The sequence below is a fragment of the Gopherus evgoodei genome, chromosome 19 (genome assembly GCF_007399415.2).
Source record: "Gopherus evgoodei ecotype Sinaloan lineage chromosome 19, rGopEvg1_v1.p, whole genome shotgun sequence".
NCBI classification, from domain to species: Eukaryota; Metazoa; Chordata; order Testudines; family Testudinidae; genus Gopherus; species Gopherus evgoodei.
The window spans coordinates 9,911,084-9,917,216 of NC_044340.1; positions in this window are offsets into that span (position 1 = coordinate 9,911,084).

Here is a 6,133-nt window from a genome sequence, read left to right on the forward strand (position 1 = left end):
TGAGGGAAGCCTGCATATGCTTTGTGATTTGAAGGAGGGATTCACTCTCCAGAGAGACTGATCTGTCAGGAAGAAATATGCAGAGAATTGCTTAACATCTCCCCATCCTCAGAGTGAAGACAGAAATGAGGGAAGGGGCCAGAATTGCTCCCTTTGCAATCTCTGGACTTCAATACTATAGTCTGTTACTGCAGCTGTTGGTTCCTCTAACCCAGCTAGCAACTCATTAGCAAATAAATTTGTTCTTTTCAGGGTAATGCTGAGAGCTAATATGATGTGCAGATAGCGAAGGCCTGAACGTACTAGATTCGGAATAGCTGCAGTGATGAACATGTCATGAAAAAATCCAAAGCACTAATTGAAGGTGGTTTCAATTAATGTTCTCTTTGTTTGCAGAGAGTCTGAAAAGGTGCTGTTGTCCCCTGAGGATCTGTGTTACTGTGAAACAAATAGATGAAAATGAACTGTTTAAAAGCCCTCTAATTTAAAGTTGATTCATCATCTTTGTTAAAATCTTCATCATGGGGAAGACAACAAAGTAATGGAGTTAAGAATTTCCCTCTTCAATCACCAGCTGGCATCCAGTCCAAGATGGTAGAAGCTGGAAGGTGACATCTAAGGACTCTTTGGTGGCCTATATGGAATTAGTTCATGATGTCAGCCTGGTTTTTGGTGCACAGGTGTCTATTTCATCAACCGGATGAAACTTTGTCAGCATTCTCGACAGAGAGGCAAAGAGCTCCATGGAAAAGGAAGAGACGTTCCCTCCAGGGCAGAGCAGAAGGGAAAGCTTGCAACGCCGCTGACCTTGCTCTGCCTGTTTTGTGACCAGAGTTTTTCACTCCATGGCTATCAAACTGGAAACTCAGCAGCAAAAATATCCACACAAATATCTTCAAAACCAGGTCTGAGGTATGTGGGGTACTGTTGGGTTTTACCATCTTCCTTTGTGCCAACATGCCATGTACTGTGCTGGAGAACCCAAGTCATTGGTTTGCTTTGTGAGGGCAGGGGTGGGACATGTGTACACCTTTGATCTTCTCAAGCTCTGTCAGAGCCTCAAAGCGGTATCCATGTAACACTTGGGTGTGAATGCTCTCAAGGTGTCTCAGCAAGTTTTATAGGCATGAATCTGAAAAACCAAGGGAGGCTGCATTCTTATTGTTCTTCCAAAGCAGACTAGACCACAATCTCGCTTTCCCTGGTACTCTCCATTCCTCACGTGCTCAAGAAGTGCATGTTGATAGACAGCCAGCCCTCTAAGCCAGTTTATCTTCGGCACTGGCAGCGTGGGCAAGAAGATGGGCTACCACCTTGAGGATGAGAAGACCTGAGTTTTATTCTCTACATGGCCACTAACCTATTTTGGGCAAGTCACCTCTCCCACTGTTTGTCTGGCCTGACTATTTAATTTGTCAGTGCTCTGGGGCGCAGGCTGTCATTTATACTGTGTCTGTACAGTGTATAATGGGGCCATAATTTTAGAGAGAGGCCTCTAGATATGAATGTAATATAAGTGTCTGAGATAAGCAGTGGAAGAGGTTCTGAATGCAGCTTTCAAAAATCACAATCTATAGCTGGCTGATGGGCTGAAACTATTATTTAAGAGTGAAGGCATACATGGCACTACAACCAAGCATTAATCTATGCTCCCGTGTCCGAAGATGATTTCACTGTTTTAAAACATTATGATGAGTGCTTAGACCTGTTTTGCAACGGTGATAGTGTTGTGATAATGGGAATTTATGGATTGCTCTGACAAGAGACCATAAACAAACCAGCTAGATATTTTTGCTGTTGCTACAGCTTAATTTGTAACATAAAGCACTGAATAATTGTTATTAATGTACCCTCTGTGGTTGGCATAAATACACAGCTGGAACTCACATCTGTTCTCAGACTTGCAGCAAACTCTTGCAAGTCGAACGAAGCACAAGCACCGTGGGGAACTGATAGCTACAAAAGGAAATGACATCGGTTGGCTAGAGGAAGTACTTGCAGACCAACTGCGTTTGTCTTTTAAGCCCTATAGTTTTGACATAGGTGCTTGCAAATGAGCCTTGCAAAGTTGACAAATAAATTCCCCAACCCAGGCAGCAAATCTACTCCAGCCCCTCTCGTTAGTATGATAAAGATAAAACAATATGAGGATATTTCACTTGCATGTTCAGAAGTAATAAATAGACTTGCCCCAACTCAGAAAATGCATTTTTGCAAAGCAAAGTCATGCAGGGATTGGAGTCCAAGGGGGAACCTTTTGGATTTTATTGTCTTTCTCAAAGTAAATGTTAGGTGAGATTGGAACATATTACCCGAGAGACAAAGGACATGAGACTCTATTGAATTCTTATGGTCTGAATCCTAGGAATGATAGAAATCTTAGTCACCGGAGGATCAGGCTGAGCTTTTCAAAGAAGCCCAGGGGATTTGCGCATCCATCTCCCATTTAAAATTAATAGAAGGTATGGCCAAGATGTTCACAAGTGATTTTGAGTGATTTTATTTTTTAAATTCCTAATCTGCATGGACAGGTGCTCATCCCTTTATGAAAATCAGGCACTTTTAATGTGTCTTAGTTTAGGCCTAAAAAATTGAGATATCCAAAATCACTAGTCATTTTTTAAAATTCTTTGCCACAATGTGTCTAAATCCCTGAGGTAGATTTGGAAATCCCAAACTCTGTGTGTGTGTTAATAGATGGCTATGGAACAAATGAAGGTGTGATCTGGTGTAAAGGATGTGCTCGGAATGGTGATATTACTCATGTGGCAAGACAACAAATTAATTACCCAGGTCAATCCAAGGAAATGCCAATAGACTCTTTATACGATCACATCCTGTACTCAGCAGAGGCCACATACTGTACCGAAAAGACAAAGTTTTATAAATGTTGTTTGAGAGTTCGGAAAAGTTTTTGTGGGCTTACTTTCCTCTCCTGACCCTGTAAAGCCATTAGTCTGCCAGCTCCATATTCCTGTGAGTCTTGCCCGCATCATCTTAAAAAAAACCTATAGAATGTTGGCAGCCCGACAATCCTGATTAGCATTGGAATGCAAGGTAATCACTTCACTCTGGGCCCAATCCTGCAAGGTGCTGAGCTTCCCCTGCGTTCAAACAGGAGTTAGTTCAGGGAAGTCTGTGGCCTGTGTTATACAGGAGGTCAGACTAGATGATCACAATATTCCCTTCTGGCCTTACACAGTATTAAATCGTCAGCTGCCGCCAGGAAGCTGGATGCGCCTCAGTAAGCGTTTGTTGCTACAGCACGTTAGGGATGGAGGATATAGTTAGAAATTCTCAGGCCAACTCTCTTTTGTGAGTCCCGCAAAGCCAAATGCGGGGGGGGGGGGGGCAGGGCATCCTGTTCTGACATCAGCTGGAGGCAGAATTTCTGGGCATTTTAATGGCCTGGTGTATATCTTCTTTGCTGCCCTTGCAGTGAATGGAGTTGAAAGGAACAGTGGTCTAGTGGTTAAGGGAGTAGTCAAGGATTTCAGGGACCTGAGTTCAAAGACTTGCTCTACCACAAGCTTCCTGTGTGACCTTGGGCTTGTCACTTAATCTAGTTGTGCCTCAGCTCCCCATCTGCAAAATGGGGATAACAGCACTTCATAGGGTTGTTTGTTGTGAGGATAAATACCTTAAAGATTGTGAGATGCTCAGGTATGATGGTAATGGGGACCATGTAAGTACCTAAGAAAGAATTAGAATTGCTTAACTGTGTGTCATAGGCCCAGTACTGCTAATAACTACGGCTTATTCTCCTTTAGCCCAAATGGCAGGCTTATGTGCCATTGAATTCAATCCCTGTTGCTCTTGTGAAGTCCTGAGTGATCATGGGGTGGAGCAGATGCACACCCATGAGGGCCAAGGGCACCCATCATATTTTGGACCCCGAAAGGCTCTTCTGGCAGCTAACACTTTAGGGCTAACAGGATGAAACTTCTCTAAATAGCAGGCAATGCTCATATAGTTTGCAGGCTGGGCCAGCAGCCAGGGAAGATTTCCCCTGGTGGACACAGACAAGGCTCACTCATACTATAAACAGGTGGTAGTGATTCACCCCGCACACCTCCAGTACCTCGAATAGTGTCGCAGCGTCATTAACTCAAGGTCACAGAGCAGATCAGTGGCAGAGCTGGGGCTAAAACCCATGTATCCTGACTCCCCGCACAGTGCTGTATCATGCTTTTTGCTATTGGCCTTGTTATACTTGGGATTGTACTGGAGACACTTCATGTTGATGGTCTGTGGGTTAAGACACTGGACTAGAGATCTAGCCAGGTCACTTAATCTCCCTGTGCCTCAGCTCCCAGATGGGGATAATAGTCTGTCTTGTCTGTTTAGATTGTATATTCTTTAGGGAAGTGACTATCTCTTGCCAGAAAAAAAAAGGCCCTGATCTGGGCTAAGGCCTTTTGGCTAGAAACAAGAATAAAAATCATTTGACTGGGTACTTTCTTTCAGGTGGCAGTAGTGGGATGGCCTTAGAGGGTCTGATCCTGCCAGGTGCTGAGCACCTCCTGGGTAAACTCAGTTCTTCTGAGTTTTCTCACTATGCCAGTGTGGCCTAGTGGCTAGGATACTGGCTACTAGCCTGGGAGTCAGGGTTTTATTCCTGGCTGTGACCATGGACAAGTCATGGCCTTTTCCTGTGCCTCAGTTTACCCACCAGTAAAATGGTGACAATGATCCTTTGTAAAGCACTTTAAGAGCTATGGCTAAAAGGCACTGTACAAAAATGAGATATTATTCACTTCACTTTTCTTGAAACTAGATAACGCTTTGTGGCATCATGAGCCCATTTTTGCAAGCATAATATTTTGCGTAATTGTTCTGTGGAAAGAGAGAATGTATTATTTAGAGTTATGTAGCCAAGCATTAATTTATGCCCATTCCTCTGAGAATGACGATGCTGAATGAAAGTGTTGTTTATGATGCAAGCTCAGATCCATTGTGTGCCATTGATAATGCTGCGATAATGGGCATATATAGCTAGCTCTGACAAGAAGCTATAAAACAAATGGCTGGATATTTCGCCATTGCTCGATAGGCTTAATTTTTAATGCAGGCTATAATGGTAATAGTTACCGAGGTGGTCAGGGAGTCACTGGATACTAGAACTGGTCGAAAAATGTTGATAGTCTTGTGTCGGCAAATGCTGTTTTGTCAAAGCTGAAAGTGAAGCGTTTGGACAATGTTTTCAACTGTCAAAAGTGGAAATGATTCAAAATTGAAAGTGGATTCTTTGGTTTCAGCTTCCCCTATTACAGTCTGTGTTGCTGCTGTTTGTTCATTTCTTTATAGATTTATTATTGTGTGTTATCGTAGCACCTTGAGTCATGATTTCAAGGTTACTGCGCCTTTATGTTCCCCTCCATGATCCCTCAAGGGCACCCACTTAAAGGTTTCTGGCTCCCAGCCAGGGCCAGCTCCAGGCACCAGCCCAGCAAGCAGGTGCTAGGGGCGGCACATCCGGGTCTTCAGCAGCAGTTTGGCGACGGGTCCGTCACTCCTTCTAGGAGCGAAGGACCTGCCGCCGAATTGCCACTGAAGACTGAAGCAGTGGCAGTAGAGCTGCAGATCGTGATTGCGGCTTTTTTTTTCTTTTTGCTGCTTGGGGTGGCAAAAACCCTGGAGCCAGCCCTGCTCCCAGCCATCCCTTCTCCTAGATGTCTCACTTTCCCCTGACCACGGTTTTAAGGCTGCAATATCCCCACCTGAAGGCCAGTGCCTGTGCTTTGCTTTCTCTCCCAGGGCTAAGACCGGTGTATTGCCAGCAGTTACAAGTTACCTCTTTCTAGGCATGCTCCTTTATTCTTAAGGCAAAAACATTAGCGAAAAAACAAAAACCAATAAAAGTCCCTATGCATGTGTTAAAAGCTTACCTGAGGTCACCACTCAGTCTCTGATAAGCCAAACTCTGTCCAATCTTTCTGCAAGGGCTGTAGCTCTTGGACAGAAGATCCTGTCCATTTGCTGGAACAGAAAGAAGGCCCTGAGTCAGTTTAAACATAGCCACTTTAAGCCAAAAGCCCTTTCTTTGTTTTCGTAGTCTCTGGAAACTGTTTGAACTAGTATATCTGACCCTTCCCAGGAGGTGGTACATCTCCAGAGGTGTTTAAAACCTGAG